This window comes from Peromyscus eremicus, chromosome 4 (genome assembly GCF_949786415.1).
Source record: "Peromyscus eremicus chromosome 4, PerEre_H2_v1, whole genome shotgun sequence".
NCBI lineage: Eukaryota > Metazoa > Chordata > Mammalia > Rodentia > Cricetidae > Peromyscus > Peromyscus eremicus.
Genome location: NC_081419.1, coordinates 114,134,767 through 114,150,711, shown reverse-complemented (window position 1 = coordinate 114,150,711; position 15,945 = coordinate 114,134,767). Strand labels below are relative to the sequence as shown.

The following is a 15,945-nucleotide window of genomic DNA, read 5'->3' as shown; positions in this document are numbered from 1 at the left end:
CTGCTGTTTAACAAAAGAGACATAGAGATAAAACGACTCCTAATGACCTTCTGCTAAATTCATAGAACAGTGCCTTCCTCCTGCAAGCAGATGGGAACAAATACAGACACCAGGCGATACGCAGAGAGTGAGACCTTGGAACACTCAGCCCTAAATGGATGTCTCCATCACATCCCTCCTCTCAGGACTCAGGGAACCCTGGGCAAGAGCCAGAGAGGATGGAGGACACCAAGGAAAGAGGCCTTCAAAACACAGAAGGACAGATGCACATAGGAACTCATAGAAACTGAGGCAGCATGCACAGGGCCTGTAGTGGTCTATACCACATGGGGTCCTAGAGCTGAAAGGAGAAGTGGACTCCAAGGGAGTCTCATTGAGGGAAAAAAAGCCACTCTTAAGGGTAGACTGCATGCCCAGCAGGAGAAGGGACAACAGAAAAACAAATTCAACAGCATCTTTGGAGGGTCCTTGTCTCAAAATGTCTTCTCAGGATTGTCTTGATTAATTATTAATTTTTTTAACTTTTATTTTTTTTATTTATTTATTTACTTTATAACTCTTCTGCTTTGCATATGTATTATGGCTTCCAGTTTTGCATTTTCAATGGGATTCCTGAATGTTTCTTATGCCTTGGTGTGTGCAGAGGTGGTGCGGTGGGGTAGGTGAGGGGAGTGGGGGGTGGGGGTGGAGGTGGGGGAGTGTTTTTCTTCTGTTCGTTTTGTCCTATTTCAATGTGTTTGTTTTTGTTTTATCTTATTATATTTTGTCATTATCCCTTAGATTTTTTGTTTGCTTTCTAATGAAAGGCAAAAAGGGAGTAGATCCAGATGGGAGGGGAAGTGGGGAGGAACTGGGAGGAGTCGAGGCAGAGAAATTGTAATCAGAATATACTGTATGAAAATAAAACCTATTTTTAATTTCTGGGAAAGGAAGTCAATTTTGAGGAAATAAACTGATAAAAATATAAGGCTATTGATAACTAAACCATTTACATAAGTTATAATAGAATAAGCCCTCTAAAGACCCAAATACATACCGTAGAACTGGTGTTTCAAATCAACCAAGAATTCATTTCTTTTTGTTTGTATTAGGTAGCCTGCTAGGAAAAAACAATCAAAAGCTCTACCTCATAAACTGCATTAGATTCTAGAGAAGCCAAGATTTAAACATGATAAATTTTGATGAAGAGACATTAAGTTCAAAGACACAGACAGGCTTATGGATAAAATGTTAAAAGAAAATATGATAATTCAAACAGTAACCAAAGCAACAAAAATAGTGGTCTAGATATCAGACAAACTGTTTTACATTTTTAAAAAAAGGAATGGGGTGTAGCTTAGTGATAGAGCAACTGTCCACGATGTACAAGGTCCTGGTTTGACCCCCAGCACTGAACAAAAAGTAACACAGAGAAAGAAGGACTTTTTAGAGTGAAGGGAACAATTTCTTAGGAAGCTACAATTACAAACATCTAACACCAAATACACGAAGGAACAGCTGCCAGAAAGAAAGGAATAGACGATCCAACAATGATGACTGTTCAATGCCCCACTTTTAGTAACAGACCCTAAGGAGATGGATTAACACTGCAAATCAACTAAACAGAGCAGATATCTATCAGGACATCCCTCTCAACAACAGAACTCCGTGTAAAATGGTCAGGCAATTCCTCAAAATACTTCAGCATATTTTGTATGTATGGGCATTTCGAGGCCATAAAAATGATTTAATACTACATATTAGTAATGGTTCTACAACTCTGTGAATATACTAAAACCCACTCAATCTTCTCTTCCAAAGGGGAAATTTATGTTATGTAAATTATAGCTCCATTCAAGCTCTTATAAAAATAAACAGATGGAGACAATATGACAGTCCTCTCATTTGTTAGGGTTTGTGGAATATGAGTGTTATTGTTTAACTTTTAGGTTATAGTGAAAGTGAAGGGATGCTGAGACAACATGGAAAGAACATGTTACTTCCTTACTCCCTGTAGCACAGACAAGTGGTGTTCAGTAAAATGTTTCCCGTGCTCCCCTAAGCTTCCCAGCCTCCTTGATGAGTATATTGGTCTCATGTGACTAGTTCAGGCCAATGAACTATGAAAGTGATATTTGGCACTTCTAGGAAGCCAAGGTGATCCAAAGCTATTTATGCTTCCTTAGTCTCTCTTTCCCTGATAAGAATACCTTGGAACACAAAGGAAAAGATGGCTATAGTACTGGACAGAGGGAGTGTGGCATCAATGAAAAAAAAAATACTAATTACCCCGATTAGGTAGAATGTTTTGGCATAGAATGGTTAGTAATAACCCAGTGGGCTTTCTTGTTGGAACATACCTATACTCAGCACACTGACTGTGAAGGAAGGTCATGGTAAGGTTTAAGATCAGCTTGGGCTACACAGAGTTCAAGGCCTGCCTGAGCTAACTAGCATGCTCCTGTCTAAAGAAAACCTAAAGGCTGGGGATTTTCTTGCCCAGCATGTGCTAGGTCCTGGTTTCAAACCTGAGCATGGGGTAGGGGCTGGGTATCCAGAAAAAGTGGGAAAAGAATTTTAAAATGTTTAAGATCCTAGAATGGTGTCATACTTTGTAAGTACAAATCAGTAGAAGTCATTACTGAGAAAAAGTGAGTAGAAACAAAGAAAGCTATAATCTACAAAACAGAAAGGAGGGAAGAAAACATCAACAATAGATGTGTCCAACTACTTCAAATAACAACAGGAAAAAAATGGGATAGGGTCTTTTTAAAACCTAGCCAACAGTTATTTGTGCTACTATTTATAGGCACTATGCCTATATCACTCATCCTCACAGTGATTATGTAAGAGATATCATGTTTCTTTGTAAAAGGGGGCAGGTGGAGGAGGACTGGAGTGAAAGCGACTTCTGGACAAATGCTACAATCATGGACTCACAACAACTTTGGCGGCCTGCAGAAAATCAAGACAGTCAATATGCCAGCATGGATGGGGAAGGCACATGAGTCCCCACCCTTAGCTGGGGAACTACCGACAGTGAGGAGTGTGGGAGTCCTTTTCTTTAGGGTCTGGTCCCTGGTAGGGTGACCAGGCTCCAGTAGTTGGTCCCACATCCTTGTACTAATAGGACTCAATGGGTTATATATAAAAAAAACAAAAACAAAAACAAAACAGAGCACATGAACGAGGAGGGAAACATGGTGAGGAGAGTTTAGAGAGTTGGAGGGAAAACAAGGATGAATATGATCAAAATACATTAAATGCATGTCCTAGTTAAGGTTTCTATTGTAATGAAACACCAGGACCAAAAGCAAGTTGGGGAGAAAGGGGTTGATTTGGCTTACACTTCCACATTTTAGTCTATCATTGAAGGAAGCCAGGACAGGAATTTGGAGGCAGAAGCTGATGCAGAAGCCAGGGAGGGGTGCTGCTTACTGGCTTGCTCATCATGGCTTGCTCAGCCTGCTTTTTTTTTTTTTATAGAGGTACTCAGGCTATCAAGAGACTTGATGCCCACCACAGACCTGAAACTAAATAGTAATGGAATGGTAAAAGCACAAACATCTGAGCCAGTTTTCTTACACAAATTAGGAATATCATGTCTCACCTTCACCACAGATCCAAGTTTCAAGGAAATATGGCAATTCAAGACGCTGCAGAGAGGCCCATCATTTGATGGGCAGCTGTGTCATGCTGCAGGAGGAGCAGAGGCTGTGTGAATATCCACAGCAGAGTGCCTGATTAACATCTCAACATTGGATGGCATCTCCCTTTCTCATAAAAGTCAGTACACCACAAATACCCTTTATTTTAGTAAAGATTCCCAATAGCTTGCTATCTGCTGTAAACTCAGCCTCACAGTTATGCAAAACTAAACTGTGCCCGAGCAACCAAGACAGCTGTTCTCTTACACGTGCCTCCACTAAAAAGCTGCTATTTTCCTCCTCTCAAAAAGTCAAGTCTTTGGGAGGAGGACAGGGGGACTCAGCAGGCAAAGTGCTTACCACACAGTGGTGCGGATCCCTAGAACCCCATAAAAGCTGAGCAAGTGTGGCAGCCCTCCTGTGGTCCTCAGCACACTAGGAGGTGGAAACTGGCTCCCCAGGAAGCTGGCTGACTGGCTAGACAAATCAGCAAGTTCTGGCACCAGGAAGACACCTTGCCTTAATATATGAAGTGAAGAGTGATGAAGGAGATCCAGAGTCAGCCCCCTGCCTCCACATGCGTGTATGTACACAGCTGTACACACGTGTGCCAACACAAACAGAAACAAAGCCGGTGGTGGTGGTGATGCTCACCTTTAATCCCAGCACTCAGGAGGCAGAGGCAGGTGGATCTCTGAGTTCTAGGCCAGTCTGGTCTACTGAACTAGTTCCAGGACAGCCAGGGCTACCCAGAGAAACTCTGTCTTAAAAAAATCAAAACAAAGAGCAGTGCCCCGGAGATCCCGTGTCTGTGTCTTGCTTCAACAGTGTTTGGATGGAGCAGACCCGGGGGCTCCCTCTGTTAGCTTCCATCTGCCTTTCAGTGTCTCCAGATGCAGCCTCTGGGACCATCTCCTCGCCACCTTCGGCTACTAGGACCAGCCAGCATCGTCTCTTCGAGGTTAGCTCCATACTGTGCATCAGCCATGAGCTCCCAGGTCCGTCAGAATTATTCCACCAAAGTGGAGGCTGCAGTGAAAAACCTGGTCACCTTGCACCTGCAGGCCTCCTACACCTACCTCTCCTTGGGCTACTATTTTGATCGGGATGACGTGGCTCTGGAGGGTGAAGGTCACTTCTTCCACGAATTGGCGGGGGAGAAGCGTGAGCAGCTGCTCAAGATGCAGAATGATCGCGGTGGCCCCGTTTCAGGATGTGCAGAAGCCATCTCAAGATGAGTGGGGTAAATCCCAGGAGACCATGGAAGCTGCCTTGGCCCTGGAGAAGAGCCTGAACCAGGCCCTCTTGGATCTTCATGCCCTGGCTTCTGCTCACACAGATCCTCACCTCTGTGACTTCCTGGAAAACCACTTCCTGGATGAGGAGGTGAAGCTCATCAAAAAGATGGGCAACCACCTGACGAACCTCCGCAGGGTTTCTGGGACACAGCCAGCACAGACCGGTGTGCCCTTGCCATCTCTGGGCGAGTACCTCTTCGAGAGGCTCACTCTCAAGCATGACTAGGAGGCCTCACCTTCCAAGGGGCTCCTCTGCTCTGCACCAGCCAGCCTCAGGACCTTCACGTGAACCTCTAGGCCGCTTTGTAACCGCTCTGGAGCCCCTCCCAAGTCTTGGGACCAAGTGAAAATAAAGCATTTTGAAATAGCAAAACAAAACAAAACAGAACAAAACAAATAGAAACATATATATTCGAGTACACCTCATACATGTACAAACACAAAAATTTAACTCTTGAGGAACTCTGTAAGACTAGACAATTTAATCTCTGTATATATTTATCACGTTTTGTTCCTATGACCAAAAAAAAAAAAAAAAAAAAAAACCAACGGAGAGAAGACTGATTTTCTCTCATAGTGTCAGAGTTTTATTTCTTGATCAGCCGTCTGAAATGGAGAGCAGAGTGCAGCAGCATGTGACAAAGGAAAAAGAGGTAGAGACCAGGGACATCTCAAAACCCTCCCCCTCTAGTCAGGCCCGAGTCTCACAACCTGCACCACCTCCTCCGGAGAGTCAGCCAGTCAGGATCCAATCACTTCCCCCAAAGCCCCATTACTGACAGCAAGCCTTCTTGAGACAGACCATTTCAGATTCAAATCATAACATAAAACTTTAATGCCAATTAACCTGAAGACCTGTCAGGAGCAAGGCACACTCTGAGCAGAAATCCATGGCTTCCGGAAGGGGACCAAAGCACGCCAGCCCTCACTCCCCTCACATGGGAGAAAGCTCTGAAACCTGGAGATGCCAACAGCAGAAAGAAAAGCACCAGGAACTGTTCTCACTCCAGCAACCTCCCAAGCAGACAGAACAATATTGGTGCGTACACAATACAGGGAAATAAATAGGACTTGGGAAGCCCTTGTGAGCTGGAGATGGGGCTCAGTTGATAGAGTTCTTGCCTAGCATGCTGGGAGCCCTGAGCCCTTATCCTCAACCAGGTAGGGTACCGCATGCCTGCAATACCAGCACTCAGAAAGCCAGAGGATCAGAAATTCAGTCATTCTCAGCTACCTATTGAGTTCGAAACCTGTGTTCCACAAACACATCACAGTGTGGACCCCTCATACCTGGGTGAGTCCTCCCCTGCTCATCTGACAAAATGCAGGGCGGGAAAACTAGAGCTTCTTTGGTCCCCAAAAACTTTCCCAGGACATTGCCCCATAAAGCAGTGATAGGCTCTCTTTCCAGAAGGATCAAGATCTTCCAGGATGGTCCGTGGAGATTATCAGGAAATGGTATGAGTCCAGAACTCACACCATAGACTCCCAAGTCAGTAACTGGGATCAATCCCAGAAAGTCAACTTCTTGAGAAAGTGAAACTAGGTTTGGGGTTCACACGTGTAAACAGGAGTCTGGGTTCTTTTCCAAGTCAGTCAATTAAATATAACCGCAATGCTACCCAAAAGTTTCTTGATTCTGTCTATTTTGGGGACTTAGTTTCTTTGCAACAAGAAAAATTTAGAAATATTCACAGGAGTCTGAAAAGGGTCAACAGTACTGAGTCATGCTGATTTCCCAGCACAAGGGAAATGTTGAGTGTTGTAGATGCTTCTCAGTATCTTTTCCTGTAGAGATCACCAATCCCCTAACCTGCTCTCTTCCCTACTCTGGCGTTCAGAATATGACATGGGTCACCCAAATCTCAACAAGAGCTCGCTGCCACTCTGCTGAGAAGAAATGCATGGCCAGCAACTTTCAACTCCACTTTGTAAAGGGCCTGTAAAACCAATCCATACTTTACCTTTGCATTAAAGGAGACCAAAGGGGCTGAGGGTGACACTGGAAAAGTCAGGGCATGGAGGCTGGCGGAAGCAATCTGGGGACCGCGGGGATCTCTTGACAGCAGAGAGATATGAATGAAGTGCTCAGTGGCTAGAGAGAGAGACTGCCCAGGGAGAGGTTCGGACTGCTTACTGGGGATGGGGGTCGGGATGAGGGGAGTCGATGCTCCTCCATGTTTCAGGAAATTGGGTGTCTCAGGTTCAGAGAAACTCGGACCACCCTGGATGTCCCAGAGACAGGGCAGGGTTGTGATAAAGGGCTCCCACAACCCAGAATTGGGAGTTGGCCACAGGAGAGGCCAGGGGCCTCAGAGACCTTAAGCTGGGGGGTCTCTGCTTGAGACACTCCTCCCTCGACCCAGTCTCTGCCACCACTGAGCAGTCAGTCACATCCCGGCTGAGGGGCTGAAGAATAGGTCTTCCCAGGGGGTGGGGTGTGGACCCTGGAGGGACTCCTCAGCCACAGGACCCTGCACCCAGCTCCACTTAGGGACAGACACCTGCGGCAGCCAAGATGGATTTTACTTTTTTTGTTTTGATACAGGGTCTCACTGTATGCCCAGGCTGGTCTAGAATCCGCTATATTGTCGATGCAGCCTTGAAATTCATAGCACCCCTCCTGCCTTACCCTACTTGGTGCTGGACTAGCTGACATCGACTTGAACTTGGTTCTTAATCAAATGTCAACATTAACTACATTTCAAACAGGTGAGCTCATTTTTTTTTTATAATCATAGATATTAAAAGAAAACCAAGCTTTTTCTTTTGAGCCACCAACCAGCTCCCAAATCATGACATGGAGATTTCTTATTAGTTATGAATGCTCGGTTTAGCTTAGGCTTGTTTCTGGCTAGCTCTTTTAACTTAAATTAACCTGTTTCTCTTTATCTACCTTTTGCCATGGGGCTTGTTCCTTTCCTTTCCTTCTGTGTGTCTTACTTTCCTGCTTCCTCCAGTGTCTGGCTGGCTGGTGGCTGCCTGGCTTCTTGCCCGGGCATGTCCTTCTCTCTCCCTCGTTCTTTTTTCATTCTTCCTCCTCTTGGTTTTCTTTCTCTAGAGCCTAGATTCCTCCTCCTACTTATTCTCTCTGCCCACCATCCCTGCCTATCCCTCTCCTGCCTAGCTATTGGCAGTTCAACTTTTTACTTGACCAATCAGGTGCCTTAGGCAGGCAAGGTGAAACAAATGCAACTCATTACACAATTAAACAAATGCAGCACAAACAAATGTGAAACATCCTTACATCATTAACAAAGTCAACAGAAACAAATGCAACACACCTTCGCATAAAGTAATATTCTGCAGCATGAACAAATGTAACACATCTTTGCTTAGTTAAAATAATATTCCACAACAATGGTATGTTAAATATATAACAATAAGAATAAACGTAAGTGTATAGTGAGACATATATTTGCTTTTCATTTATTCGTGTGTGTATGGTATATATACATGTTCATGTAGGCATGAGTGTGTGTGTGTGTGCCAGAGTAGTTCACTGATTTGGATAGGCTGGCTGCCCAGTAAGCCCCAGTGATCCTCCTGTCCCCATGCTTCTCCCCCAGTGCTGGGTTACAGAAGATCTAAGTGTGAGGAACCCAAACTCAGGCCTTCATATTTACACAGCAGATCAACAAGCCATCTCCTTGGGCCCTGTTCGGTTTTTGAGCACTCAGCAGTTACTAAACACATGCCAGCTTTTCACCACTGTGCCAAAGTAGCTGAGATAAGCAACTTATGAGGTAGATTTGTTGGCTCACCTTTTGGAAGTTTCAGACTAGGGTTGGTTGGTGCTATGGTTTTGGGGGTCTATGGCAAGATAGCATCACTGTGGAGAGTTTGCAGGGAAGACAGCTGCTCATCTCACAGCAACCAGGAAGAAATGGTGACAGGAAGGTGCAGAGGACCCAGTATGTATTCAAGGACACGTCTCCAATGATCTAATGCCTTACATTAAACTCTACTTCCTAAAGGTTACATACCTCCCAAGAGTGTCATTATGTGAAGACCAACCTTTCTTTTTTCTTTTCTTTTTGGTTTTTCGAGACAGGGTTTCTCTGTGTAGTTTTGGTGCCTATCCTGGAACTAACTCTGTAGACAAGGCTGGCCTCAAACTCACAGATATCTGCCTGGCTCTGCCTCCCAAGTGCTGGCATGCACCACCACCGCCCAGCTTGAGACCAACCTTTCAACACAAGAGCCTCTGGGAAGCATTTAAGATCAATCTTTACCCTCCTTTATGTTGCAGTTGGGAATTTAATCAATTACTAAATGACAAACTTGTCCATACCCACTTTTCCTCGCTCAATCCAGTCAGAAAGCCTCTTTAACATAAGCCCTATCACATACCACACACCGTATAACACACACTTAGTTTCACTTATTTACTGTGCACACACCACATAGGCATGGCATGCCAGAGGACAGCTTTGCAAAGTCGGTTCTCCTTCCATCTTTCCATGGCTGTGAGGCTCCAACTCAGGACATTAGGCTTTCATAGCAAAAAGGCCCATCTTTCCAGCACAACATATATATTTTATTACCAACACAGCAACAGGAAGCCCTTCAAGATTCCCAGGCGTAGGTTGTGGGTATAGCCAGTGATACAGTACTTGCCTAGCAGGAGAACTGAGGTTCTAGCCCCAGCACTGTTTTATCAAACAACTGATTGATTTAAGTTTCTAACTACAACATTAAGGAGCCAAAACTGGGTTTTTATGATTCAGTTTTCCCTCCTCAAAAAAAACCCTATTCTTCTGTAAGGTCTGTGTTCTTTTAAACCCTTGAAAGCAAAGGTAACCAATATTTCTGGGCACAGGTGACAGGCAAGTGTTTTGGTTGTGCCCTTTGCAACACATACCAATTCTCAACTTGCAGCCGAGCTGCAGTCTATCATAACCTGCAACATGGACATTTGCTATGAACGGATGAGAGTGGACTCTGGGTTTGTGAACTCTATCCTGAGAGCCCTTGAAATGAGCATTCCCAAGGGATCCCTTGAAATGAGCATTCCCAAGGGATCCCAACAATGTCCACTTACCACCCCTTTCCTCACTCTGCCTCTGAACAGGGTAGGTGCACCAGAGCGGGGGCTGGAACTCTGCCAGGACTGTGCCAGGGGAGCTAAAGCACCTGCCTTTCCAGTTCTGATGCTACTTCCGGCTCAGTACTGCCAGCAATCAGTCCCTTTCTGTGGGACTTGGCTTTCTCAACTGCAAAGCACAAGTGTTCTAACGTCTTATAACTCAAATTTCAAATGCTTGCAGTCTAGCTTCTCAGATGAGAAATTAAGGGCTCCAGAACAGAGAAAAAATGTTTTAAGGCCCTCCTATGTGCAGCAAGAATAGTATTGTTTGAATCTTATCTTTTTTTTCTTTTTGGTACTCAGGGAATTTCATCTGGCATGCCTGTTTTGATACAAAAACATCTGCTTCCTATTTTGGATGTTGGGTGTGTGCTTATGTGAAACAGACTATTCTAATTTTTATTTCATTAATCAGAAAATATTTGCTAAAGATGAAAATGAGCCATCTTCACCTTACTAAAGCATTTCAACGGTGTTCTTATACTCAAGCCTTGTTTAGATTTTGCAGAGAAGCAAAAGAACTGTCTGAGGTCAAGTGATTTGTCTTCAGAGAAAAGGAAGCAGGAAAGGGAAGTGTGTATCTGGTGAGATGGCCTAGCAGGTATGTGACCTTCAGCCAACGCCAACAGCCTGTGTCCAGTTCCTGAATCCCATAAGGTGGCAGGAGAAAGCCAACTCCCAGGAGTTGTCCTCTGAGCACCACCTGTGCCACAGCATGTACACACCCATAATGTAAAAATGAAGCCAGGTAGAGTGGTGTGAGACTATAATCCCAGCATCAGGGATGGAGGCAGGAGGATCAAGAGTTTAAGGCTTTCCTTAGCTACACAGTGACATGGTGGCTAGCCTGGGCTACATGACACAATTTCTCAAAAATAAATAAGACAATGATTCAAGTAGTACCTAACTGTTTACTAACCAGGCATCTAGTGTGAGCAGGAGGCAATTTCATGGAGGACCAATGGCATCATAACAGCAATCAATTCATTTTTGAAAGTCTCTTTAAAGCTTTCTAGATGAGAGCTAACATGTCACACTTACTACTACATGCCAGGCACTGCTCTAACTAGACAAGCTCACCACTCATCAGATCCTCACAAATCCTCCTGGGAGGACACCGTATCACCATGCCGATTTTACAGAAGAGGAAACTGAGGTCAAGTCACTCGCTCAAGGCCCAGGTCTTAGTTAGCTACTTTGCTAACTGGATGACCAAGCCTGTAGGTGGAGATTCTGACAAATGAATGTCGAATCTTCCAGAACCATTCAAATTACTTAACAAGCCTCTATAACACCTGACACCATTGTGCTGAGCTAGTATTTCCTAAAGCAAGTTCATGGTTTTGATAAGAGTCTGGAAGACTGGGGGAGGGGGGGCAGGGAACTTTCCTTGAGACTTACAGAGGTTCTGCGAAATAGTCACAGGTAAGATAGCCACTGAATTTTGCTTGACTCAGTTGTGCCAGCCATACTCACCCCTGGGAATCCTCTTACCTGCATGCCAACCCACACCTTCTATAATGCCTATTAATATTCTGTGTTAAGGCAGGCAGGCTTTCTAGGCTAGAAATGACAAACGTGATGCTATTCTCTGCTAAGTTGTGCACTAACATTTCTAAAGTTGGTTTATGTGTTCTGTAACTTACCAACGTCAACTAGTTAACGATAGAAGGGAATTCAGTGGGAAGGCCTGACTTCAGAACTCAGGCTAATCTTAACCACTATTCTGCAAGGCTATCTTGGCATAGAATGACAGCTAGATACTTCCTGGACTTGAGATGTACACTATCCCATAATGTGATGCCCCCTCAGTTTGGCTACAAATTCTTTTACCTCAAAATTCTACTTGTTCTCTAGGGCAAGTCCCCTCATCCCTAGCACACATCTCCTCCTAGTCCCCACAACTAACTGTTACAATTGTCCACATCCAACTACTGTTTTCCTTGGTACTCAGATTTCTGAGGTAACAGTCTACCTTTAATTCCAACTGAGTGACTGATCTTAGAACCCACAGCTAAATGTGCCTGATACTGCTTTGCTCACTGGAATTCCAGTGTCTGTATTTTTTCTTTCTCTGTGCTACTAGAACTATGGTTGTTATAGCAGTGTCAATGTAGGAGGTGAACATTTAGCTGAAGAGGTCAAACTTACTTGACATAAAGGAAACACTGTATAAAGTACAAAATAATACAAGTTCAAGTCAAGCTAGGAAAATCGAAAAGAACTTGGGCTGGATTGAAAAGACAGTTGAGCTGAGAGTACAGGGGACCTAGAATGTGGCAGGCAGGCAAATATGCAGGGACCAAGACTCTGAAACAGGATGGCCAGGCATATGCTAAAGACATAATCCCCCCAGTTCTTAACTCGTAACTGGCTAGGGTGCACAGAGTATGCTAGTATGCTAGCTTTTGCCACCAAGCTGGACTTTGGGGTGAAATTATTACTTTGGTCCATTGTTGGTGCCTTCTCCAGGGTGAGATGTTTTTCATGTCTCTACAATAGTTTACTCGACACTCAGAAATTTGCAAAGTATGCTGGGTGCCTCCCCTGAGACCAAGAACCAAACATGTAGTCTTGTATATGAGAATCCTGAGGCCAGAAACAGAATTGCCAGAAGCAGGGCCAGGGCTAATCCCAGGCCACATGACTCCCAGGCTCCTTTCTTGTATTTCTAGGCTTTGGTTACAAAGGCTGACATGTTCTAAGAATTTCCCTCTTCCCATTCTCCCATTCACAGGTAGACTCGGTAACTGCTCTTGACTCTCTGCCAAGCTGGTTCTGACAGACTAAGGGACATTGTGAAACATAATCCCCACACAACAGACTAGAAACAGGCTGGTTTAAACTTGCTACTTTGAAAATGTACTTAAGGAACTGGTGAAATGACCTGTTTCCAGCACCTGTGTAGGGAGGGTTATACCCACCTGTAATTCCAGCTCCAGGGAATTCAATGCCCTCTTCTGGATTCCGTAGGCACCTGTACTCTCGTGCATATATTTACACACATACACACAAATGACAAAAATAAAATAAATCTTAAAGGTAGAGCAACTTACAGAGCATGATCAAATCTGGGTTTTAAAAAGCTCATACAGTTTTTGTTTTGTCATATTTTATTTATATATATATATACATATATATGTATATATTTTAAAGCTCATAATATTTCCATATACTCTGTTCCTTTAAGAGCCTGATAATAAGTGTGGTGTATCACCTAGTCATCTTGATAAAAAGCTGTCAGTAACTCAACAGATAATCAAAAGGGACCAACTAAGGAATCTATGAATATGTGTGTAGCTCACCGAATTTTCAAGGTCAGTTTCACAAATTCTCTGGTTTTCTTCAGAAGCAGCCCCAATCACACTTCCAGAAAATTGATCCTAAAACTCATAGGAAATGAAATTTGAATCTCAGTAAATGTACCCTGGGAGGCTTGTTTTTTGAGATACCAAGGAATCAAATCTCCAGGCAAAATTATCTTGAGTCTTATGATCTCTGAGAATAAATGTAATAAATGCATATGACCTTTACCTAATTTTAATAAATAGGATGTTTTACATGTAAAGTTACAACTCAACATACCCTAGGTACCTAATTTGTCCCAGAGTATATTAGTTACTGTTTTGTAAAAATAAATAAATCACAGTGCTTAAATGACAAACATTTATGATCTGTTTCTGTGGCTTTGCTGGGTAATTTAACTCAAAGTCTCATGAGGCTGTAGTCAATGTCAGCAAAGGTTGCAGTCATCTAAGATGTCCCTAGTACTGGAGAACCTGCTTCCAGCATGGTTCCCTAACATTTCAGTTGGCAGGCACTCTCTGCTTCTGACCCCTTTAATCCTCTCCATGGAACTGCCTGGGTAGCCTCAAAATTCAACAGCTGGCTTGCCTCAAAGTGAGTGATTGAGGAGAGAAACAAGAGAGAGCAATGCCTTTTAATATCCCCTTCTGTCTATATTCATTTGATGCCTCAGATTTCAGGTACTCAAGAAGGAAACTGAAGCTCCATGTCTTCAAGAGAAATGTATCAATGTACAGAAATGTAGAACCAGCAGCTAGCAAGAGCATTAGCTTTTTACTTGTTGTAATGCACCAGGGGCCCACTACACTATTTTCTTCTCCTTCCTTTTTTCTCTCCCACACCAAATATCTAGCCCACCCCCAGATGTGTACTCATATTTTTTTCTTTCCTAGACATTCCAAGGTAAAATAATATTTAGTATTCTATCCCCACCTAAGAACTACATAATCAAAATAAAAATGGTAACATGTCTGCAATACATATATATAATACACTTACATATATACAATGTGTACATATGCATATCAATATGTACATTACACATATATAAACATATATACAATATACACAAATATTAATTCTTTTATTGTTGTTTCCACCTAGTGGATGAAAATGTTATGAAAGGGGATTAAAAAAAAAAATGTTTAATTCAAAGCCAGCGAGATGGCAGCAGGTAAAAGTGATTGCCACCAAGCCTGACCACCTCAGATTGATCCCAGGAACCTGTATGTTTAAAGGAGAGAACCAACTCTTGCAAGCTGTCATCTAACTACAACAGGTGTGGCCCCCTCTAACACAAAAGAATAAATAAGTGTAAATAATTAAAAAAATTAATATTTATTTCAGGCTGGAAAGCTGGCTCATCATTAAGAGTATTTGCTACTCTTGTAGAAGACCTAGGTTCTGTTCTCAGCACTCATGTGGCTGCTCACAACCAATTCTAACTCCAGTTACACACACACACACACACACACACACACACACACACACACACACACACTTGCGCGTGTGCACACAAACATAAGTGGCCCCCTAGTGGCCACTTCCTCTAGCCAGGCCCCATCTCCTAAAATTCCACAAACTCCCCAAACAGGAGCAGTGACCAAATGTTCCAACAAGAAGCCCTGTGGCACACTTCACTGCTTCCACATTTTCTGACCCTGAGATGACAAGACAGTAAACTTGGATTAGAATAATACTGCAATAGGTCTAAAATTAACAAAGGAAAGCCTGACCGTAAACAGTTTAAGCATTATACCAGGATTTTTACATGATTTGGCCTCTGCAATTCTTTAAAACGTTTCTTCTCTTAAGATAAAGCAGTGTAGAAACCCATGGTGATCCTACCTAGACCCTAGAAGTAAAAAACAAGAAGAAGAAGAAGAAGAAGAAGAAGAAGAAGAAGAAGAAGAAGAAGAAGAAGAAGAAGAAGAGGAGGAGGAGGAGTAGTATTCAGGTGCTTTTAAAATGAGGGAGGAAGAGCTGGGGATATGGCTCCATGGTTAGAGCACTGGCTGCTCTTGCAGAGGATCCAGGTTTGGTTCCCAACACCCACATGGTGGCTCACAATCACCCTTAACATTGTTCCAGGGGATCCAATGGCCTCTTCTGGCCTCTGCAGTTACCAAGCATGCACATGGTGCAAACATGCAGGCAAAAGACTCATATACATAAAACAAAACTTTAAAAACAAAATCAAAACTAACAACAACAAAAATAACACACCCAGGGAAAGGAGGTGGATCTGGTGAAGAGATGCTCTCCTACAATCCATAACAGCACAGTAGCTTTGGAGAATGTACTGACTCCTCGGGTCATCTAGATGAATAGCTAGGTGTGGTAGAGCATGCCTGTAATCTGAGCACTAAAGGCAGATGGAGCTCTGAGTTTGAGTCCAGCCTAGTCTACACAGTGAGTTCCAGGCCAGCTAAGGCTACATAGTGAGACCTGTCTCCAAAAACAGACAAACAAGAAAAGTGTAAGAAATAATTTTGGCTTCAGTGTCTGCAGCAGTCACTAGGAAAAGTGTTTTCACTGTACTGCACAAGAACTCCCCGGAACGTAGCAATTCATCCCTCCTCTCACCTTCACAGCTGTGATCCTCCCGCAGAGATAACAAAGGACC

The 15,945-nt window shown here is 43.4% G+C and overlaps 1 pseudogene; it reads left to right on the top strand.

Moving 5' to 3' along the window:
* Positions 1-4,612: 4,612 nt before the first annotated feature.
* LOC131908576 (ferritin light chain 1-like) lies at positions 4,613-5,150 on the top strand (annotated as a pseudogene).
* Positions 5,151-15,945: the final 10,795 nt, after the last annotated feature.